The sequence below is a fragment of the Dromiciops gliroides genome, chromosome 2 (assembly GCF_019393635.1).
Source record: "Dromiciops gliroides isolate mDroGli1 chromosome 2, mDroGli1.pri, whole genome shotgun sequence".
Lineage (NCBI taxonomy): Eukaryota > Metazoa > Chordata > Mammalia > Microbiotheria > Microbiotheriidae > Dromiciops > Dromiciops gliroides.
Window position 1 is genome coordinate 572,220,330 of NC_057862.1, and position 26,016 is coordinate 572,246,345.

Consider the following 26,016-nt stretch of genomic DNA (forward strand, 5'->3'; position numbering starts at 1 on the left):
TTTTTTTCTTTCTTTCTTGAGGTTTTCCCCTTTTGTTTTGATTATGGCTGTATTCTAATATAATATAGTTTTAATATATTGTGTAGTCTGGAAGTACTAACTGTAACTTTTTCCATTATTTCTTTTGGTATTTTATTTACATTCTTTTTTTTTCTTTCTTTCTTTTTTATTTTATTTTATTTTTTTGGTGAGGCAATTGGGGTTAAGTGACTTGCCCAGGATCACACAGCTAGTAAGTGTTAAGTGTCTGAGGTTGGATTTGAACTCAGGTCCTCCTGAATCCAGGGTTAGTACTTTACCCACTTCGCCACCTAGCTGCTCCTCTTTTGGTATTTTAAATCTTATTTTTTCTCCAAATTTTCTTATTGTTATCATTTTATTAAGTTCTATAAACTAGAGCTTTGGTAGCTTAAATACCTTTGTTAAGAATTAGTTGAGTAAAGATTAAAAGAAAGAAGAAAGCTAGGAAACATTTTTTATATCTAGAGTTTCTGATAAAGGCCTCATTTCTAAAATATATACAGAACTGAATCAAATTTATAAGAATACAAGTCACTCCTCAATTATGAAATGATCAAAGGATATGAACAGGCAGTTTTCAGATGAAAAAATCAAAGCTATCTATTGTCATATGAAAAAATGGTCTAAATCACTATTGATTAGAGAGGTGCAAATTAAAACATCTCTGAGGTACCATGTCACACCTATCAGATTGGCTAATATGACAAAAAAGGAAATAAATGTTGGAGAAGATGCAGGAAAATTGGAACAATAATACATTGTTGGTGGAGTTGTGAACTGATCCAACCATTCTGGAGAGCAATTTGGAACTATGCCCAAAAGGCTATGGGGCTGTGCATACCCTTTCACCCAGTAATACCACTATTAAGTCTGTATCCCAAAGAGATCATAAAAAGTGGAAAAGAATCCACATGTACAAAATTATTATTATTTTTAATCTTTTGTTTTGTTTTGTTGGGCAATGAGGGTTAAGTGACTTGCCCAAGGTCACACAGCTAGTAAGTGTCGAGTGTCTGAGGCCGGATTTGAATTCAGGTTCTCCTGAATCCAGGGCCAGTGCCTTATCCACTGTGCCACTTAGCTCCCCCAAAATTATTTATAGCAGCTTTCTTTGTGGTGGCAAAGGATTAGAAATTGAAGGTATGCGCACCAATTGGGGAATGGCTGAACAAGTTGTATTATATGAATATAATGGAAAACTATTGTGCTATAAGAAATGATGAGCTGGCAAATTTCAGAAAAATCCTTGGAAAGATTTAAATGAACTGATGATGAGTGAAGTGAGCACAACCAGGAAAACGTTGTACATAGTAACAGCAATATTGTGTGATGATCAGCTGTGATAGACTTTGCTTTTCTCAGCAGTACAATTATCCAAGACATTTCCAAAGGACTCATGATTGGGAAATGCTCCCAACATCCAGAAAAAGGACTGTGGAATCTGAATGCAGATTGAGCCATACTAGTTTTTCTTTCTTTTTTTTTTTCTTTCTTGAGGTTTTCCCCTTTTGATTCTTCTTTCACAACATGACTAATGTGTTAATATGTTTAATGTGATCATACATTTATAACCATTTATAATCAGATTGCTTGCTTTCTTGGGGATGGGAGAGGGGCGGGAAGGGAGGGAGGAAGAAAAATTTGGAACTCAAAATCATATGAAAATGAATGTTGAAAACTATCCTTACATATAACTAGAAAAAAATAAAATACTATTAATGAAAAAAAATTGATTGAGTATACTATCTGAAGGTTAATGGGAGGCATACTACTGAAGGTTCAGGAGCTAGAATTGTACAAATGTGATCACCCACAATGATTACCTCTAGAACCCAATGTAGCAGTTGTCTACATGGAGTACCTAAAGCTGTGAGTTGAAGTTTTAGGAAGAGTGATCCCAGAGAGTAATGGCAGAACTATAGACAGGATATAGATAAACTTTTGAGTTCTGGATGAATGCAGTTTAACAGCTTCATAGGTCAATGACAAAAACAAGAATGTGTGGAGTAGACAGCTATTACAATAGGACACAGAAATAGAAATCTCACGTAGGACAATATTCTATTTAAATCAAGGAAACAACTTCCTTAGCCTTTCAGATGTCAAAACTTAATTCTATTTAATAAACATTTATTAAACATATACTATGTGGGGGGGCAGCTAGGTGTCACAGTAGATAAAGCACTGGCCCTGGATTCATGAGTACCTGAGTTCAAATCTGGCCTCAGACACTTGACACTTACTAGCTATGTGACCCTGGGCAAGTCACTTAACCCTCATTGCCCCACCAAAAAAAAAAAAATTAAACATATACTATGTGTAAGGAACTATGCAGGGCTCAGGGAATATGAAGAAAAAAAAATTAAATAGAACCTGGCCTCCAAAACTATATTCTACCAGGTGTAGAGAAATATACATACACACAGACACACGCACACACACACACGTATATATGATAGATTGAGAACAAGGAGAGACCTGACAACAGGCCTTTACTAACTTAGATACTGGAGAGGGGAAGATATGAGAAGAAGAAAAACTGAGATAAAGATGAAAGGGAACAATATGAGAAATTTGAGAGAGGAAGAGAAAGAAAAAGGACTGAGAAAGAGGTGCATACAGTATGGAATATAAACAAATCACCAATAATCGGCTAAGGTAGCCAGGTCCTCTGAAAAACAGGCACCATAATATAATTTCATTGTCCACGGTAGTCAATATGTCCCCCAACCCTTCTCCTTATTTCCCAGTTTATGATATAGTAGATAGAATGTCTGATGGAGTCAGGAAGAGCCAAGTTTTAATCCTGTCTTATAACATATTTACTCCTTGTGTGAACCTAAGCAAGTTGCTTTTCTTTTAGCCTCAGTTTGTTCATCTGTAAAATAGAATAAGAGCACTATTCTCACAGGGTTGTTGGAAGGATCAAATGAAATAAACCTAAAGCACTTTGCAAACCTTAATACGACATGTAAATGTAATCTATTTTAAAATTATTTTTGCTCTGACCTTTCCTTGTGATGGCTTTTTTTCTAATTTTGCTTCTCCCTCTAACCATCTCATCCCCAGATGTTAATTTCCCAAATTTCACATTTCCCTTGATTTTGAGCTGACAGCAGCTCTCAATAAGTTTCTTCTTCTTCTACCTTCAGTTTTCTTGCTTGTTTCCCACCCCAAACCCTTCTGCTGCTTCTACCATCATAGCAGTTTTTTTGTTTCTTATTTGCTCATATCATTAGGGCAGCATTGTTGGAAATGTCTTGTCGTTGGTGATTTCAAGAGAGAAACTGGATCAGAGTCTACTGAGAATAACAGAATATTAGAGCTGAAAGGGACCTTTAAGATAATATTGTCTGAACCATTCTGGAAAGCAATTTGCAATTATGCCCCAGAATTTGTTAAACTGTGCATACCCATTGACCCAACTATATTACTATTAGGCCTACATGACAAAGAGAGTTTTAAAAAAAAGAAAGAAAGGAAGATACATAGGTACAAAAAGTAGCTCTTTTTGTATTTGCAAAGTTTTAGAAAGTAGTGGGAATGGCTGAGCAAATTATGATATATATGAATGTAATGGAATATTACTGTGCTGTAGGAAATGAAGAAGGGAACTGTTTGAGAGACACTTGGCAAGACATAAGAACTGAGGCAGTGAAGTGAGCAGAAGCAATAATTTAAATAACAACATTGTAAAAACTAACAACTTTGAAAGATTAGAACTCTGATCAATGAAATGACCAACCATGATTGCAGAGGACTAATGATGAAGCATGCTACCCACCTCTTGAAAGAGAGTTGATGGACTGCTATACAGAATGAGACATATATTTTTTCAATATGGATGGTACAGGACTTTCTATTATTGGACTATGTATACCTGTTATAAGGGTTTTGTCTTTCTTTTTTTTCCCCAATGTGGAAGTGGAGAGAAAAAGAAAAAATATTTTTTGTTCATTGAAAAAAAAATTAATGAAAAAAAGATAATTGGTTCACCCTTTTTTTTTTTTTTAGTGAGACAATTGGGGTTAAGTGACTTGCCCAGGGTCACACAGCTAGTAAGTGTTAAGTGTCTGAGGCCAGATTTGAACTCAGGTACTCCTGACTCCAGGGCCAGTTCTCTATCCACTGTGCCACCTAGCCGCCCCTGGTTCACTCTTCCTACATTTATAGATGAAGTAACTGAGGTCAGAGAGGTTAGATGACATATTTAGATAGTCACACTGTCAGTAACTGAATCAAATCTCCTTCTCTTTACTTACTTTTCAGGCTCATTTTATATATATATATATATATATATATATATATATATATATATATATATATACACATATATATATGTAGTGGGGCAAATCAGTTTATATCATTAGTTCAAATAACAAATTTAAGTCAGAAAATTCTTTCTATTTTATCCTTGGAAATATTTTTTTAAATCTCATATGTATATAGATCATTATTGCTGCCAAAGTGCTTTTGCATAAATAATGTCATACATGCAGAAAGTAAATATATCTCTTCCTAGTGCTTCTATAAGGACAACTGGGTGATGCAGTGGATAGAGGACTAGTCCTGGAGCCAGGAAGACTCATCTTCCTGAGTTCAAATTCAACTTCAGACATTTATTAGCTGTGTGACCCTGGGCAAGTCACTTAACCTTGTTTGCCTCAGTTTCCTCATCTGTAAAATGAGCTGGAGAAGGAAATGGCAAACCACTCCAGAATCTTTGCCAAGAAAATTCTAAATGGGCCCACAAGAGTCAGACACAACTACAAATGACAATAAGAAGTGCTCCTATATATAATAGGTATTTTAAATTCTTGTTGAGCTGAACTCAATCCTCAGAATTTTACTTAAAAAATTATTTTCCACTAGATGACCTCTTAGGTCCCTTCTGGACAGGTATTATTTCCCAGTTTTACAAAGGAACATATAATCTCATTGACCAATTCACATGACTTGGACTAGTTGGAACTGCAACTCCTACTTCAGACTCTGAGTTCAGTCCCTTTTTTGGATTCCTTGGTAACTCCAGTTTTTACCATGTAAATCATCATAAGAATATATTTTTTAATATTTTAAAACCAAAAAAATGATAACAGGGTCATACAAAAAGGCTTTATCACCTTGAAACTCACATTCACTATGCATATATTCTTGAATGCTGCTGTTTACCCATTTACAGATCATCAGCAGGTATAAAAATGATATCTAAGTTAAAAAACCTGTAACCCAACTGCCCCTTCCTCCCCACAACGCCCCACCCAGATTATACACACACACACACACACACACACACACACACACACACACACACATACAAACTATTCATTCCTGACCAGGTGTCTCTATACAGTGTTATCTACATACATAATTTTTAAAAGTCCAGATGAAGGAATTATTTAATCTAAAAACATATCTAGAACTGTACAATTGTTTGATTTTAATTAGTTTTTTTTAAACTTTCAGTAAGTTCACCCAGCTTTTTTTAGTTTATGTGAATTGAGTTTTCATGTGCAAGATCCACAAAAGCTTACATGAATAGATAGATACAAAGCCTTCAGATGAATGTACTGTTTTTTAAGTCCTAAGAGCAAAGTTAGAGGTCAGCACCAAAGGCTAGCTTAGCATTACAAAATCCCCAAACCTTTTGTATTCTAACACTTCAGTTGTGTTGCCTCTATTTTCTTCCCTTTTAGTGTGACTTGGTTCTATTATCAGTTTTTCACTGAAAGAAAACTCTTTTCTCTTTTCATCTCAGAACAAGATGCACTGTGCCAGGCCCCTAGTATCCTTGTTAATATCATTTTTGCTATCATTAATTATTTACTATTTGTCAAGTACCAATAGCACACCCTCTTTCTCTGGCTAAATATTTCCCATCTGTCACAGATCTCTCAATCCTTGTTGCTATGGAGTCCCCTGAGATACTATCTCCTTTGACCCTACCAACTCAGCAGCAGGCTTTAAAGAGAAGCCAGCTGTTCAGTGGTACCTAGGAAAGAAGGGGAGAGATGATGACTTTTTTATTGAGTTCAGATTTGAGATATTCTAGCTTTTTATATTGCACTATATACTTAGGATTAAATGTCCTAAAACCCAGATAACTTTGTCAGGACAAAATGCTGTACATAACCATTCAACCAGACCCACAGTATGACATGCTATCGTTTCTGCCTTTTTCAGAGTTGATATAAATTGATGTATCCAAATTATCAGCATAAATTAACTTCTTTCTTTAAGACATCTCACAATTAATACTTGATTTCTTGAGCTTTAAAAGTTATCCTATGGCACAGTGGATAAAGCACCGGCCCTGGATTCAGGAGGACCTGAGTTCAAATCTGGCCTCAGATACTTGACACTAGCTGTGTGACCCTTGGCAAGTCACTTAATCCTCATTGCCCTGCCAAAAAAAAAAAAAGTTATCCTATGGCCCTTTAAATGTTAGAGTCAAAGATTCTCAGAGATAAACACAGTTTTCTTTTCCCTAATGTGAACACTGATGGTCTAATTTCTCCCCAGTAGGGAAAAATGTTATGATATGCATTCCAGCCTTAGGATTATTGCTTACTTGTTATCCCCCCCCACCCCAAATTTCCTTCTTACCAAGAGAGTTAACTTCACATGTATAACACATGTATTCCATTTACTATGAAATTTCCCCAGTTTACTAGGTTGAATATAGGGTATAATATATGGCTTGAGCCCCTTCTACTGAAAATCAGGCCAGAATAAAAAAGTCAAATAGCAAAGCATTTGCCTGAGATAAAATAGTAAAATATATAAAAGAGAGAAGTCAGGCAATGGAATCATTCTTAGCTCCCCATTACCATATCAGTAGAATATTCCACAGAATTATTAACCAGTAGAAAATGGTATGAAACTGTATACCTCAAAAAAGAAACAGGTAATCCATGAAATGAGGTGGACGAATTGATATTTTAGTTCTATAGGGCTCATATAACACCTAGAAGCTTCCTCTACTCTGAGACCTCATGACTCCATTTCCCAAGAGCCAATCTTACCTCACTGACTCTTGGTTTCTGTATTATCATCTCTGATCCTTTGTCTTCAGCTGCTACACTTTTTTCTCAGCTATCATCTATAGGCACAGAGTCAACCATATTTGTCATCAACTGTCATTTGCTACAACTGTGAAGCTCTGCCCCAGAGCTGCTGCATTGTGCTGCTATCACTGAGTTATGGCTAGTTCTTCTACGGGGAAATATCATAGGTCTTTTAGAGTGAGAAAGTGTGGGTTAACATAAATAAAAGTTAGACTACACATTTTTAGCTCCATTGTTAGTCTCCTCATGGTGTCATTCAGGTAAGTACCACAATGCTGCTTGATAGCGGAACAACTCACAAATTCTCTCTTTCTAAAGAAGTTTTCAGTCCTACCCTAACTCCTAGCTAAGTGAGAGTGATTGGATTCCAATCGCCTATTTCTTACATTAACATCACTGGGTATTTTTGTAAATGAGGATAAACAATTATACTTGTTTCCATTTGCCAGTTTCTACTGACCGTCAAACCCTAATTGTACTGGGTCAATTCAGCTGCCTTGAAGCTTGAGTGAACCGCAAGAAAACATTGAGAAACACTGAAAAGAGTGGAGCAAAAATTGGCAGCCTTTGGCAACTTTATTGCCATCATGGTAATGTACATTACCTCACATAAAAAATAACATGTTAGGAAGAGAAAACACATCTTTTTAGCTTTCTTTACTCCTTACTAGTACAAGAACCAAACTTTTTCTTAATGGGAACGATAATAAATATAACGATCATTCCTATTCAACAACAATAAGTTTTGGACATTTGACTCTATATGACATTTTATTTACAAGGACCAATAATCCCTCCCCCTTAATAAAATCTACTGTTATGTTGAGCATCATCGAGGATGCAAGTAGAAGAAGCAAAGAGAAGGATCAGATTATTTCATTGGGTAAATGGAATCTCTAAATGTTCAGATGAGCACATCCAATCCTAAATAAAATATGATCAGGATTACATTGTGAGGAAGGCAATATATAGATAATTCCTATCATGATCCCTTCCCCACCACCAACTCTTTCAGAGTAACTCAATTGACAGATTCTAATAAAAGCTGACATTTATATAGTATTTTAAAGTTTACAAAGTGCTCTATACACATTACCTCATTTAATGTTCACAATAACCTTGTATAATTTAGGTTCTCTAATTGTCTCCATTTTACAAATGAGGAAACTAAGGCTCAGAAAGGTGGCTCAGTGGACAGAGCTCCAGGCCTGGAGTTAGGCAGACCTGAGCCTCAGACACTTACTAGCTGTGTGACCCTGGGCACATCACTTAACTCTCTTTGCCTCAGTTTCCTCATCTGCAAAACCATCTGGAGAAGGAAATGGCAAACCACTCCAGTATTTCAGTCAAGAAAACCCCAAATGGGCTCATGGAGAGTCAGATAGGACAGAGAACAATTGAACAACCAGAACAAAGAACTGAATTTCGGGTTAGAGGACCTCCCTTTGAATCCTGGCTATTACTTAGTTCCTTACTTTGAGCAAGTCCCCTAATATCCCTAAGACTTAGTTACTCATCTGTAAAATAAGAGGATTGCACAAGATGTTGTCTTAGACCACTTCAAGTTCTAAATCTATGATTCTATGACTTTCCTAGGTTCATATAATTAGCATTTAAGGCAAGATTTGAACCTTGATCTTTCTGATTCCAAGTCTATCCCTCTACATGGCACATCAGGCTACCTCTCACATAATTTTCTTATACTGCCCTTCCCAATTTACTTTACTACAGTCAAAAAATAATTTTCTCTTTAGAAACATAAAAATTAAGTTCTGAATGATTTCCAAAGGTACAGTTTCAATGTATTCAACTTATTAGCTTTGAAAGCTAGTTATATTTTTTGTTTGTTTTGATATTTTTTTGTGGCCATAGGAAAAACACTTACCTACTGCAGGATCAGTCACAGGTTCCTGCCATGGGCTTGTACCGGGTCAGCAGAGAGGAAAACAGATGCCAGGCTGAATGATGGTTTAAAACCTGTGTCTGTCAGTTACTACCCTGAGCAAGGAGCCTAACCTCTCTGCGTCTCAAGTTACTCATTTGTAAAAGGAGGGATTTGGACTGGATGCCCCCCCCTCCCCACCAAAGTCCCTTTCCTATCTAATTCTGATTCCACGATGAATAGATTGAAGGACTATAGAGGCACTAAAGAGGAGAATTTTCTAAGGCAAAGATAGCAGCAAAGATGAGGTGGAACACTGCACCTGGAGTTAGGAATACCGAAGATCAAATTAGACACTTACTAGCTGTGCGACCCTGGACAAACCAATTAACCTCTGTCTGCTTCAGTTTCCCCATCAGTAAAAACGGGGATAATTATAGCACCTACCTCCCAGGGTTTTTGTGAAGAGAAAAATGGGATAATATTTGTCAAATGTTTTGTAAACCTTAAAGCACTATAAAAATGTTAGTTATTATGATTATTAGCCCGAATTCTAGAACTTAGTTCCCAGTCCTATAGTCATTTCTCTAAGTTGGTTTCCCAGCATCAAAACAGGCTATACACTGATGCTCTTCAATAAACCTGTGAAATCCTAGGAATCTTTATCTTCTTGAAACCTTCTGAAATATCAGCCTCACCAGGTTCTTACATCTCTAGTCTATATAAGCAATTACAATGATATTGGAGTTGGGTTCACTTTTTGTTTCTTTGTTTTTCCACTTTAAATTCTCTTAAAAGTGCTGTGTGGACAAGAATACATTGTGCAAAATATATTAAAACCACCAGTGCTGATGTATATTATGTGGACATCTAAGCCTGGTTTTATACTCTATTATATTGATTTCAAGAGGTACTGTGAAACACTATAAAGAATGGGTTAATTCCAATTCTCTCATGTATATGTATATATAGAGATATGAAATAAATACATATAAAATATTTTCCTCATAATATATTATATAATTTGCATGTCATATTCAACCATCCTCTAAAATCTGCCTTGTTGTTATAGATATACATAAAAATATTATCTAAATTAATCCAATCTTGTGAGAATTTCCCAGCACCCCTTGAAATACCTGAGGATAACCAAAGATAGTATAAAACCATAGTTAGACATTCACATCTCAACCATGTTACATGGCTAGCAATAGGGGTTTGCCTATACTGTGAGGTCTGTTATGCTACCTTGACTACATATCTTTCTGTATACATGAAGGTAAAAGCTATTGTATGTGTTTTTAATTTGAGTGCACCAATAAAGTAAAAATCAATTCAACTAAATTCAATTGAACAAATGTGTATTGAGTATCTGCTATCACAAGGCACTGAGAAAATTACCAAAGGTGAAAAAAGATGAATAAGACATAGTTGGTACTAAAAAGGAATTTCCAAGACATTAAGGGAAAGAAGATGTGCACAAATAAATAGAAGACAGGTTAGGAGTCCTATAGGACAAGCAAAGCGCCCTGGAAGGGTAAAGGATAAAATTTATTTCTGGGTAGGGCTGAGATCAGGGCATTCTTCAAGGAGAAGGTGGCATTTGAGCTGGGTCCTGTGGGATAGGTAGAATTTCCACGACTATAACTAGAGGTTGGAGGACTGGAGAGGGCATTCCAGGAAAAGTAAATCGAAAGCTATTTTGGTTCAATAGCTTGAGACTATGATCTGTGATTGCATATGCTTTGAACGAACCATGATTTATGCTAACCTACTTTTTTCATGATTTCCCCTTAGAACTAAAATCCCAATCATGCTGAAGAAATAAGATAATACTTAAAAAAATCCCACAAATGTCCTAGGATATAAAGTACATACAGTAAGCTGCTCACACAGATAGGTCCATTGCATGGAACCTGACCATTTACCCACTGCAAAATTATAGGGAATTTTTCAATTGAACCAATGTTGGAAAGATGCTGCTTTTATAGTTGTAATGCCATCTAAGGCTCTAAAAGCAGTTTCTTCCTACTGATATTGATTTACAGACTAAGAGGAAAGCAAATAAGATAATGAAGACAAACATCCTTCAGAGGTGCGTGATCTTTGGACTCCTATAGCTTAATGGGACTGGGCAGTAGGAATTCCTTTTGATGAAGGTGACAGGTAAGGCAGATCCATTGACTGAACAATAGCTTTATGGATGGAATTCCATTATCTGTCCTATATATTGCTGTGCAAAAGTGACAGTGTCTAGCAGAATGTGATTACATTTCTATCCATTCCTTTTGCTACAGTGGTTTCCCTACTAATTTTTCAGGCACATGTGATGAAATGTTGCACCATGCCCCTTCCCCTCAAGTACCCTCTATCCACCTTTAATCTCAGCTTCATTTTCAGTAGCATTAATTATGCAGAGGTCTGTACTGAATATTTCAGCATTCAGCACAATTGATAGAACTCCTTTTGTCAGGAATTAAGTTATCAAAAGGGGAGTAGATTCAGAGAAATGGGAATAACTTTGCTAAGGCTTATATGAGGACATCAAAAATAGGAAGGAACATGAATGATATAGCTAGACATGAATTAGAATTTCTTAGGGGTTGTTTCTTATCGTCATTAGTCATTTCAGAAAGAACCCACAGGAAGATTTAATGTGTAACATGTATTAATAGGCTACATAATTGAATTTAAGGTATGAAATAATTAAGATTAAAACACGGAGCTTCTTGAAATTACAAGTATTTTTGTTCTCAAAAACAAAGTGAATTTTCCTTTCCTGTTGGATTTACCTTTTACTCGTAAGGTAATTTTGGCATTTCCAAGTTATTTGAAAAATTAGCAAAACCATTGGTGAGTTTAACATATTCTTGTGGGATAGGAAAGACAGGCAAGTGATTTCAGGGTCCTAGAAGTATCTAGTCAACTTTATTTGATAGTCTTATTCTTTGACCTATCCTTGAAAGTGACATTATGACCAAAATAACTGAAATGTTATTTCTTAAGTATCTTTTATACCTTAAGGAGACAGAGGCATATTGTGATAACAGATTTTTGTTTTGTTTTGTTTTGTCATTCAGACCTGAGCTTTTAACAGCATGGGAACTCCTGGAATGTAAATTCCACCAATGCATAGCAGCAACTCATCTGTAACTTAGTTTTGGAGAATTGTCTAAGGGCACTAAGAGGTTGTCACAAAACCAGTACATGTCAGAGGCAGGATATGATCCCAGGTCTTTCTGACTCCAATGCTAACTAACCCTTTGTTAACTATGTCACATTGTCACTTATACATATGCTATACATATTACGTTTTCATAACTGTAGGCAGAGGGAGAAGAATGACTTTAAATTTTGTTTCTTAGAAATGGGGAAAACCTTCACAAAAATATTTAAATGCTAAAGATAATTTTATATATTGTACCAAGTCAAAAAAAAACCAACTAAAATATTTCTTCTTTTTCTCTTTGGTACTGGTTTTCTTCTTGTATTTGTAATAACATAGAAAATAGACTAGATAAAATACCTCATACATTAAAAAATTAAAAAAAAAATTTAAAAAAAAAAGAAAATAGACTAGAATATTTTCCGGGATGTGAGACCTTTTGTGATCAATAAATAAATGTGTTTTATAAATATTCTCACAAATACATGTAAAGTGCCGTTGCCAGTGATAAGAAGCCATAATCCCTGAAGGAAATATAAAGAAAATGATAGTGGTCTGAACCTTTTTCATTCCTTGATCTATTTCAGTGAGATAAAGTATATCATATATTACATATATATGTACATGCATACATACATACATTCATATAAACAATGCTTACACTTTCTCATTTCTTTATGCTCCCTTCTGTTCTCAATACAAGGATGCTATCCTCACAACCAAAATCCATTTACAGGCCACTGAATTGTTGTAATAAAGGGATGGTGCAGAAGATCAATTGCATGTACATATACAAAGAAAAAATATATACCCTTCCCAGGCACAACTCTCCAAATATACACATCCAATGGAGGTTACCAAGGGAGTGCAAAGAATGCTAGATTTAAAGTAAAAAGTTTGGGGTTCAAATTCTCATATTTGCTACCTGTGTGACTACTTGACCCCCTTGTACCACATTTTCTTCATCTGTAAAATGAGAGTATTGGACAAGATGACCACTAAGGTCTTTTTCAGCTCTAAATCTTATCATTTTACAAATAAACACACACATGCACGTACCTTTTCCCTTTGCCAAAAGAATGTCTATGTCATCTGAGGTGCTGTAGCTACATGTTGAGTCTCTATTCTAATGCCCATGGACAGGGTAACTATTTCCTGAACCTAAAATCAGGACACCTGGTTTGCTTTATTATTTGCTTGAAATCAAAACTCTTCCAGAAAATCAGGTCACTGTATCCACAGGCCACCTGGAAAACTCTCATGGTTCACTTTGCAAACAAAACTGATACGCAGAGAGCTCTATTGTTCAAGCTTCAGATTTTTCTCTCCCCCTGAACATTTCCCAAAGTTATGTCAGAGCAGAGATTCTTAACATGGAGATTTCAGGGAGTCACTGACTTGGTTAAGAAAAAAAATTACATCTTTATTTTAGTTAACCTCTAACTGAAATTTAGCATTTCATTAAATTATTTTAAAACATGATTATGAGAAGGGAGCCACAGGCTTCATCAGACTGCCATGAAATAAATAAAGGTTAAGAACCCTTGGACAGGGCAGCCAGGTGGCACAGTGGATAGAGCACCGGCCCTGGAATCGGGAATACCTGAGTTCAAATCCGGCCTCAGACACTTAACACTTACTAGCTGTGTGACCCTGGGCAAGTCACTTAACCCCAATTGCCTCACTAAAAAAAAAAAAAAAAGAAGAAGAACCCTTGCACTAGAGGACTTCCATATCACATGGGACCAGGAAATGGAGAGTTACTGTAAGCATCCGGCCAATTTGGGTTAAACTCTTTGAGAGTAAGGCAACCTATCTTTTTTTAATATCTCCAACAGTACCTAGGAAATTAAATTGTTAGGCACTGTCTAAATACTTAGTGATTTGATTGATTGATTGGCCTCTGGGTTACCACAAATAACAATCTAGTGTTTTTAGCATGTTCTTTCCTTCTTTCTCTTGTGACCTTGCTCAATTCCTGCTCAGAGAAGCCTACTATCCACAGGGTTTCTCCATTCTTCTCTTCTGTTTATCTTCTGGTGTTATTGGCTGTTCAGAGCTTAAAGTTTGTCAGTCAACATAGAGCACTGACCCTGAAGCTGAGAGGACCTGAATTCAAATCTCACCTTAGACACTTACTAGCTGTGTGATCCTGAGCAAGTCAATTAACTTCGTTTGCCTTAAATATCCAGGACCATCTCTGCTTGTCCTGATAACATATCTTGCCACTGGATCCAGATGGCTCTGGAGGAGGAAGTGAGGCTGGTGACCTTGCACAGCCCTCCCTCACTTAAATCCAATTAAGTGCAAGTCATGACATGACCCCAATTTCATGGTCCTCTTTGAGAACAAAGGACAAACAACAATAACAACAGCAACTAAGCACTTAATATTCTCCAGTCAGTATAATAAGTGTCTGGGATGCAAAGAAAAGTGTCTGAGATACAAAGTCCTTGCTCTCAAGGAGCTTATGTTCTAATGAAGGAGAAAATATGTAAATAGGTAGATACTTACAAGATATTTACAGAGTACTTGGAATGTAATATCAAAGGGAAATCAGAGTAGGCAAGGAAACTCTTTTGTGGCCTCCTGAAGAAGGTGGATTTGAAAAGGGTCTTGAGAGAAAAGAGGGATTCTGTGGGCAGAAATGAAGAGGGCACAGATTCTAGACATGTAGGACACAGCAATACCAATGCAGAGAGATATAGAGAAACAGAGAGAGACAGACAGACAGACAGATGGAGAGACAGAGATAGACAGACAGATGGAGAGACATACAGAGACAGATAGACAGAGAAACAGAGACAGACAGAGACAGAGAGACAGAGACAGAGGCAGAGAGACAGAAACAGACAGAATATATAATGTGAAGAACAGTGTAGATCTGTGTACCTGGATCATACAGTGTATGGAGAAGAGTAAAGTGTAAGAAAGGTAGAAAGGGGACAGGTAATGAAGAGTTTTAAGTGACAAAGTTATATTTGCCTTTATATTTGATCCTAGGGTAATAGGGAGCCACTGTAGTTTATTGAGTCACTATAATGATCAGACTCATACTTTAAGAAAATCATTTTGGCAAATGAGTAGGTTATAGCCTTCCCATTTATGGATATGAATCAGAAATAAGCCCCTAATCCAAAGGAATAGAGCTCTATTGGTATTTTTTTCAGGTACCAATTATAGACTGCTGAGATTTTATGGGGATTATAATACTTTTTTCTCCACCACACCCCAATGTATTATTATGAATGTTAATGTGTCATAGAGCATCAGTAGCAGAATTCTTCTAATATAGGAGAAACCATCACCAAAGTATGAAACCAGCTGATTTTTTTTTGCTTATCTATAAATCTCTTTTTCCATTCATTCATTCAAACATTTATCTATCTCCTACTTTTATGCAATATACTTTGCTGGAGTCTGAGGGAAATAGAAAAAATAAATAAGAAAGAATACTTGCTCTGAACAGAGCTCAATATCAGGCGACAAGAGACATAATGTGCTTGGAAACATGGTGTAGGACCTCTAGGTAAGGGAACCATCTAATTGTAAAGTATCATTCTTCTCATAAGGGGGAGGGTTTTGATCAGTGGCAGATTTTTTTTAATCAATAGCACATATTTTTAAAATGAGAGGTTGGGGGGCAGCTAGATGGCGCAGTGGATAGAGCACCGGCCCTGGAGTCAGGAGTACCTGAGTTCAAATCCGACCTCAGACACTTAACACTAGCTGTGTGACCCTGGGCAAGTCACTTAACCCCAATTGCCTGACTGAAGGAAAAAAAAAATGAGAGGTTGGACAAGAATCACAAAATATTAAAATTATATGGGCTCCTGGTTTAGTCCAAACAATGTTCAAATAGGATTTCTTATACAATATCCCTAACAATGGATCATTCATCTAGAATAACAGTTCCATATTTGTGATTAATGGACTTCCAGGTGTATATAGATAGATTTGAAGGGGTTTGTACACTTGAATGGGAAAAAAAACCCTTCATTTTCACTATCTTTTGACTAAAATTGAGCATTTCCTTAAATTGTTTTAAAATATTCTGAGATGGGATTCATACTTTTCATCAGGATGTCAAAGGGGTCTATGACATACCCAAAGGATTAAGAATCCCTCCTCTAGAGAATCCCTTTGAATATTTCTGGCTTTACATTTTTAGTCTTTTTACCTGTGGACTATTAGCTTTAAGGTTAAAAACGAAATAACAATTTTTTCCTGGAATAAGAAGATTAGCATTTTTTAAAGTGTAGCCTATGTATAGAGATATACACATTCATGAATAATATATTCCTCTTTCCAGAGGATCAATATGCTATAGATCTCTATCATTTGGGAACTTTACTCATAATTAAAGGAAATTTTCACATTCTAAAAATTTATCAGTTTTATCTTAGGTCTGGCAAATGTTATTTTCCACCATTTTAACCCATATAAAAATGAAGATTGTGCCATATCTACACTGCCAAGGAAAATTGAGATCATTCAGTAAATTTCTCTAACATAGAGAATCTGCATCTTTGATCCCATTAACTAGTAAGAAAATCCTTTGTTTAGTTTAGGCAAAAGATATTCCACTTAATCCAAAATAGAAAACAAAATGCAGATGGTCTGGAGAGGTTAAGGTGACCCTGTAACAAGAAGGTTGAAGGAAAGATCATGGGTAAGGTGTGTTACCTTAAACTCACGGGCAGACCATGTAACCAACTACTAAGGAGTAGGGGCCATAGCTTCACTTAGACATGATTTATCTAGAAATGAGATGAAAAAATCACAAAGCAAGAGGAAAGCAATTAAAAGAATCCATCTTATGAAAACCTGAATTATACTGGTAAATTGTTATTCATGTTTTCCCCAAATATATAAGGCTTTCTTGATCATTTCCATTTAGGAGGAGATTCTGTTTAAATTTAGACTGAAAAAATAATGAAGGAATGTGGTTTTTTTGGAACACTGAGACTTTAGGTGGCACGCCACAATGTGAGACCCTATATTTAAATCTACCCTTGAGTTAGGAGGAAAGGGCTCCTAACAGTTAGTTGGTGCAGTGTGGATCTGCAATCCCTGCCCATAGCCAGGACTGTGTTCTAGCCTCCGCATTACAGGTAGGAAAAATTGAAATCACTTCTGCTATCATCTTACTGGCAAGTTTTTATGTGAATGAAATAATTCTATTTATTGTCTTAGCTATGAGTTAGCCTTAAAGTTACCTAGAAGTTAACCTGACATGTTTTAGTGTTAGCTTGTTGACACAGCAAGGTCATTTCATTACCTGATCTGGGTTTGTTTGCCTTTGTATATGGTTATCCAAAGCTGATATTGGTTAAGAATTAATTTTTCATAGACACAAGCTTTCCCTATCCAATAATAACCTCTCATCCGGATTTTCAAAAATAGGTGAAATTTATATTTAAAAATGAGTATCAAGAAAAACAATCTCTTTTTTCTTTTAAAGTATCTTTAATGGTATTTGTTGCTCTTTTCTTTTAAAATTTTTAAATTTATTAAATTAAATATTTCCCAGTTACATTAAAAAAATTTTAACATTCATTTTTAAAAAATTTGAATTCTAAATTCTTTCCCTCTCACTTATCCCTTCCCCATCCCATGAGAAAGCAAACAATATATTGATTACACATGTGAAGTCATGCAGAACATATCTCCACATTATATTGCCATTTTCTATATTAGCTTAGAAAAATAAAGATGATTTCTTTTAAGATTATGCTAAGCAGGTCCAAAGTAATGTGGGAGGACCAGCTATCTGTGGGACTATCTTTCATTCATGGTTTATTATTATGGTAAAATGATGTTTCCTACCATTTCAATGTCCTTTACTTTCAGTATATTTTTTAATTAAGAAAGGATAAGTTGTTAGCATTGCATCCTAGTGCCCTGTTCAATTTGTGCTGCCTAATTTCTTTTTGAATCAGTTGGCCTAAGGGTGCTTGGGCTTCCTATGTCAGGAAACCTAGACAGAAGTTTCAGCTTGACCACTTAATAGCTTTGTGATTCTTGGCAAATCACTTCATTTTTTTGTGCCTTAGTTTCTTCTTTTATCTTGAATTTATACAGTTCCTTAAGATTTGCAGAGAACTTTACAAATTGCATATAATTTGATCCTTACAATAATCCTAGGAATCAGGTACTATTCTTATACTCATTTTACAGAACATGAAACTGAGGCAGACAGAAACCAAGAGATTTGTCCAAGGTCACCTAGTTAATAAGTGTCTGACATTGAATCAAATTCAGGTCCTTTTGACTCCAAGCCCAGTGCTCTATTAACTCAGTCATCTAGTTGTTTCTATAAAACCTCAACTTGATTCTAGGAGAAACACTTAACCTCTCTGGGTTTCAGATTCCTCTTATATGATACCGTAATAATATTTGAAAAACCTACCTCACAGGATTGTTGTGAGGAACACGCTTTGCAAGATGTCAAATTTTAAATTGATATTAATGGCATTGTTATAGGTTAGACATGACTCTCATATGATACCAGGATCAAAAAGACTGAAGAATCATTGAAGTTCATAGTCAAATCAGATTTTAAAAAATCCTGAATCTTTAGCCTTCTGTATTTTTGGCCCCCAAAATGACAGGTGTCTAAATACTTCTGTCACGGAGCCTTATGGTCCCAGCACAGTTATAGCTATTGCTGCTGTCATATGGCGGGCAAAGATAGCTTTGAGTTCATGTTCTGGTCACTGTAGCTGATTATTTGGAGATGATCAAGGTCACCTCCACACTCCTCCTATGGGTCTGTTAGCTTCACTCTGTTCTACAGTCCTAGTTGACACTCAGAACACTAGCCATCTGTCAAAGGCATGCTGTGGTCACAAGGCACATGACAAGAGGGGCAGCTCAATCAGCATAAATGTATCCCTTGCTTCTGGGAAAAGAAAAATAACTCAAAGTACCATTTACAAGGAAAACATGTCGGTCATCTTTGTGCTTGTTACCCTCTACATCTGAAAAGTGGCTTCTTTGCAATTTATCATAACATTCTGTCTGTCTTTTAAAAGCCTAGATCAAATGCTACTTCTTACCTGAAGCCTTCTCTGATACTCCTACGGGGAAATGAGCTCCCTCATCTGATCTTATAGTGTACTACTGTTATGCACATAATGTTTTCTCACTTGTCTTTTATTTAGATGCATAGACATTCTAATATTTTGGTACATCAGGAATCAATCTGTGATTTTTGTCAGGGTGGGTAATCCCTTCGCTGTTCTGCCTCACAATCCCTTTACAATTTAGTAGGTGATCTTTGAGAGTTGCTGTGCAGGAAAAATTAGTCACCTGGAGGCTGGCTCTTCAGTCAGGTGCATTTTGTCCTCTCCAATATTTCAGTGCAAACTCATTCACATAAGTATTACCACTAGAAGTGAAAAGGTGAAGATTGAAATCTGATCATAAGCTTCCCATGTATCCTGTTTATGCCCTCCCATAATTGCCGCCCTCCAATCAGTATTTAAGTGCTTTCTTATGTGCCAGGTGCTATGCTAAATCTTGGGGACACAAAACCCAAAATATTGTCCCTTCCCCAAAAGATGAGACAATTTGCAAATAACTATATACGTATAAGATAGGTATTGTGTAAATAGAGGGTTATTTCAGAGGGATGGTTCTGAGGCAGGGGAGAGTGAAGAATAGGGGCAAAGCCTTCTGTAGAGGATGATATCTGAACTGCCTTGAAGGAGGGCAGGGAAGTTGGGACTTGGCAGTGAGGAAGTAGTGCATTCCAGGCATTAGGAACAGTCAGTGCCAATGGATGGAGTCAAGAGATGGAGCATAATATGGGAAGAACAGCAAACAGGTAATTGTAGCAGGAGGACAGTGTGTGTGGAGGGGAGAGAGATAGGAAGGGGCTGGGTTGTAAAGAGCTTTAAGTGTCAAATAGAGGATTTTAAATTTGATCCAGGAGGTAAAAGGGATTCACTAGAGTTTGTTGAGTAGGAGATTAAAATGGTCAGACCTTCATTTTGAGAAACCACATTTAACAAGTGAGTGTAAGAGATTGGAGCAAGGAGAGACTTGATACAGGGAGGCCAACAAGGAGGCTCTGACAGTTATCCAATTGAAAGGTGATGAGGTCCTCTACAAGGGTGGTGGCTAGTCAAATAGAGAGGAAGGAATATAGGAGACATTGTGAAGATAGAAATGACCCAATTTTAGAATAAATGGGATAAGTGGGGGCAAGTATGAGTGAGGAGTCAAGAATTACCCTGAAATTGTGAAGTGGATGCCTCAGAGAATAGTATTGCCTTCAGCAGTAATAGGAAAGTTAGAAGAGAAGAGGGTATGGGGAGAAAAATAATTAGTTCTATCTTGGACATATTTAGTTTGAGATGCCTTTGGACATTTAATTTGGTTGTCTGAAAGACAGTAGGTAATCAGGACTGGAGTTTAGGTGAGAGAAGAGATTAGGGATGCAAATATAGATCTGAGAATCCTCTGCATAATGAAAACAGTGGAACCCAGGGAAGTTGATGAGATCACCAAGCTAGGTCCACTCGATTTGCTAGGGCCCTCTCTCTAGATCTCTTAATCTGATATGAGTACCAAGACACACCATCAACTATTTATTTGTTATTTTTGCTCTGGCTACATGATTGGCCCACCTCCTTTTCTGGTCATGAGATTTTTAAAAATGATATTTTCATCTCTGGTGATATGCTTCCATTTAATTAATATGTCTTCCTAATGGTCAATTGTGTGACTTGTCCATAATTTGGAAAATGAACCTTCTTCATCCACTTTTGTTTTCCTGTGTGAATTATTAGGCCATTTTTTTTTCAGTGATTGTATATGTCAGTTAGAAAGCTGTGCAATATTCGAGGTCTTGATGAAATCAGATAAATGTCATTTGCAAACAAAAACATCTGGAGGACCTCACTATTTATAGGAAATCCCTCTTCCTTCTGGATATCCTGCGTGGCATTCCTTATCACTTAGCATAGTGCTTGGCACCTAATGAGGTATTAATAAATATTTGTTGATTGAATGATTTTGACAGTGGTGCACGTATTTTGTTAGTAGGAATCTCCTTGTTTTATCCTTACACTAATTTTTTTTGTGTGTGTGTGCGGGGCAATGGGGGTTAAGTGACTTGCCCAGGGTCACACAGCTAGTAAGTGTCAAGTGTCTGAGGCTGAATTTGAACTCAGGTACTCCTGAATCCAAGGCCAGTGCTTTATCTACTGAGTCACCTAGCTGCCCCCTCCTTACACTAATATTAATGATAAGACTATTGTTGAAGATATCTCTGTTTTTGCAACTTTTAAGGAATCTTATATTACCTTTTTAAGTAATAAACATTTTTTTATTTCTAGTTTTGAGTTCCAATTTTTATCCCTCCTTCCCTCCCTCCTCTCCCCCTTCCCTGAGGCAGTAAACAATCAGATATGGGTTATCCAAGTACGATTATGTAAAACATTACCATATTAGTCATTTTGTGTAAGAAAACTTGAATAAAAGAAAAAAAATGAAAGAAAGTGAAAAATAGTATATGTCAGTCTGTATTCCATAAATATCAGTTCTTTCTTTTGAAGTAGATAGTATGTTTCATCAATAGTCCTTTGGGATTGTCTTGGATCTTGAGAATAGTTAAGTCATTCACAGTTCTTCATCAAACAATATTGCTTTCACTGTGCACAAAGTTCTCTTGGTTCTATTTACTCACTCCACATCAGTTCATATAAATCTTTCCAGGCCTTTCTGAAATCATCCTGCTTGTCATTTCTTATAGCACAATAATATCCCATCACCATCTTATACCACAGCTCGTTTAACTAATCTCCAATTGATGAGCATTCCTTTGATTTCCAATTCTTAGCCACCACAATAAGAGTTGCTATAAATATTTTTATACAAATAGGCCCTTCCCACCTTTTTTGGATGTTTTTGGGTTATAAGCTCAGCAGTGGTATTGCTGGATCAAAGGGTATGCACAGTTCTATAGCCCTTTGGACATAGGTCTAAATTGCTTTCCAGAATGGTTGGATCTTTTCACAACTCCACCCCATAACCCCTCCAACATCCAATATTTTCTGTTTTTATTATATTTGCCACTCTGATAGGGGTGAGGTAATCTTGTATTATCTTGATATGTGTATGGGATACAACTTTCTGGAAGACAGAATTTAAAGATATATTTTTTTATGAATCAAACTTTGTTATACTCAACAATAAAAAAACAAAGAGGGACGATTGCTCAAAAAATATCCAAATAATGCCATAGGAGAATGCCCAGAGTGGCAAAACTCACAGAAGAATGTGCTGAAATCATCTTCTAACCAAGAATGACTTGGAAGGTCAGAAGGAGGGAGCTGCTGTGCTGATGCAGGAGTTGAGCCCAACCCCACAGTCACCCTGACACAGATCCAGACCCAGGAAGGCCTCACTAGAAAAGGAGACCCCCAGAGCCTCTGAATCAGCTGAAGCATGAGTGTTGTCTGGAACTAATCTCACAGTCTAGTGGGTGGGCTGAGCCCTGGGCAGGGGGAAGACTACAGGGGTCTATGCTGGTGCTAAGGCAGAACTTGCTGAGAACCACGAGGTAGGCTTGAGTAGCAGTGGCCCAGGTTGGGGAGAGGCACAGGCTTGTTGGAGCTAACAACCACAACACACAAAGCTGATTGATTAGCAAGTTGGTCTGGGGTCATCTAGGACCAGGAAACAGGCCAGGCAAGTGAAGAACCTGATCCTCCTTAAATCATACCACCTGGGACTTCTTAAGCTTGGGATAAGGCAGCCTGGAAACAGTACCCCACTTTAAGGAGCTAAAAGTCAAGTAAAATAAAGGCAAGATGAACAGACAGACAAAGGTGAGGACCATAGAAAGTTTCTTCAGTAACAAGGAAGACCGAGGGGCACCCTCAGAGGAAGATGTCAACATTAGGGCCCCTATATCTAAAGTTTCCAAGAAAAATATGAATTGGCCTCAGGCCATAGAGGTGCTCAAAAAGGACTTTGAAGATAAAGTTAGAGAGGTAGAGGAAAAAATGGAAAGAGAAATGAGGGTGATGCAGGAAAGACATGAGAAAAAAGTCAACAGCTTGAAAAGTCAAATTGACCAAATGGAAGAGGAGGTACAAAAGCTCTATGATGAAAATAATTGCCTAAGAATTAGGATTGAACAAATGGAAGCCAGTGACTTTATGAGAAAACAAGACACAATAAAGCAAATCCAAATGAATAAAAAATAGAGGGCAATGTGAAATATCTTCTGGGAAAAACTGCTGACCTGGAAATAGGTCCAGGAGAGATAATTTGAAAATTATTGGTCTACCTGAAAACCATGATCAAAGAAAGAGCTTAGACACCATCTTCCAAGATATTCTCATGGAAAATTGCCCTGAAATTGTAGAAGAAGAAGCTAAAATAGAAATTGAAAGAATCCACTGATCACCTCCAGAAAGAGATCCCAAAAGGAAAACTCCTAAGAATATTATAGTCAAATTCCAGCCAAATTCTCAGGTTAAGGAGAAAATATTGCAAGCTGCCAAAAAGAAATACTTCGAGTATTGTGGAGCCCCAGTCAGGATCGCACAAGATCTAGCAGCTTCTACATTAAAGGACCGGAGGGCATGGAATGTGATATTCCAGAGGGCAAAGGAAATGGGATTACAACCAAGAATCACCTACCCAGCAAAACTCAGTATAATCTTTCAGTGGAAAAAATGGGACTTTAATGACAAAGAAGACTTTCAGATATTTGTGATGAAAAGACCTGAACTGAACGGCAAATTTGACTTTCAAATACAAGACCCTAGAGAACCATAAAAAATTGGAGCTGGGAGACATACTTGGGGTCATACAGCAAGTGACTGTCTTGTGTCTGAGGCCGGGTTTTGGCTGGGATTCCCCTGGGTCCAGGGGTGAGGCTTTGCCACTGTGTCACTTAGCTAGGTGATGACATCTTTAGGGTTAAATTGAGGGGTGAAGGGAATTCACTGGGGGAGGGGGAAGGGCAGAGGTGAAATCCTACATGAAAGAAACAGAAAAAGGCTTATGGAGTGGGGGAAGAGATGGGAGAGGATCAGGGCAGTAAATTAAGTAATTAAGTAAGTAATTAAGGCTCAAAGACCTTAAACTCATCAGAGCTGCCTCAAGGAGGGACTAACAGACACACCCAACTGGGTGGGGTGATCTATTTAATCTGGGCAGTAAATGAGCCTAACAGTCATCAGAATTGGCTCAAAGACCTCAATCTCATTAGAATTGGCTCCCAGAGGGAATAATGTACACACTCAATTGGGTGGAATAATCTCTCTAACCCAGCAGGAAAATAGGAGGGGAAGGGGATAAAGAAAGAGGGGCAAAAGAAGGAAGGGCAGAGTGGGGGAGGGAACAAACAAAAATACAGAAGGCTAAAGATTCAGGATTTTTAAAAATCTGATTTGACTATGAACTTCCCTTTTGAAGAGTGATAGGATGAAAGAAGATAGATAATAGAATAAATATCTTGGGGAAGGGAATAGGATGGAAGGGAAACAGTTTACAATAGTAATCATGAAAAAGAGAAAAGGGAAAAATTGTACAAGAAATATTTATAGCAACTCTTGGTGGAAGCTAAGAATTGAGAATCAAGGGAATGTCCATCAATTGAGGAATGATGGAAAAAGCTGTGCTATATGATTGTAGTAGAATGGTCTTGTGCTACATGAAATGACAAACAGGATGATCCCCAAAAAACCTTGAAAGACTAATGAACATCGATGTATAGTGAAATGAGCAGAGCTGGGAGCACATTGTGCCTAGTGACAGCAGTATTGTTCAGTGAGCAATTGTGAATGACTTAACTACTCTCAGCAATGCAGTGATCCAAGACAATCCCAAGGAACTAATGAGGAAGCTTACTATGCACCCCTATAGAAAGAACTGATAAAAAGAACACTTGTGGATTGTACATATATAACCCGATTGCAATCTTGTAGAGGGGGGAGGAAAGGGAGCTCCCTCCGGAGGGAGAAAAATTTGGAACTCTAAATCTTATGAAAATGAATGTTGAAAAGTACCCTTGCATGTAACTGGAAAATTAAATAAATAAAGAGTCAAAGTGCATTCTGAAAAAAGAAAACAAAGAGGAATCCTTAATCGTCTTTATTTTTCAATTAATTGACTAAACTGCAATATATAGCATTTTTGAAAGTTATCTACTTGCTTCTCATATTTTCTTTTCTTTTTATGTAGAATGGGCTTGTGATTTCATTAGTCTAGGGAACTCTTGATAGAAAACTCTATCACCTATTCAGATCATCACCTGCTATGAATCTTAAAATTTTAGAGTATTGACCAGGGGCCCTGAGAGGGAAGCAATTTATTCAAGACTTTCTCATATTTTCATCAAGAATACCTTTGATATATGTGTGGATTATTCTCTTATAGATTTGTTATTGTTGTCGTTTGTTGTTTGTCCTTCATTCTCGAAGAGGACCATAATAAGAGGATGATGTCATGACTTGCACTGAATTAGATTTAAGTGAGGGAGGACTATGCAAGATCACCAACCTCACTGTCTACTCCAGAGCCATGTGGGTCCAGTGGAAAGATATATATCAGGAAAACTGGAGATAGCCCCAGATGGGCAGCTAGGTGGCACAGTGGATAGAGTGTTGGCCTTGGAGTCAAGAGGACCAGAGTTCAAATCTCACCTCAGATACTTACAAGCTATGTGACCCTGGGCAAGTAACAACCCCAATTGCCTCAAAAGAAGGTTTCTTTGTAGATATAAGAGAGTAATCATGTTGGCTGAAAGGGATGGGTTTTCTCTCAGATGTCTTTTTCTGGGTAAATTATTCTTTCCAAATATGTGGGATATTCCCTTCTATTATAAATCTTAAGAATTGATTCCTCAACACATA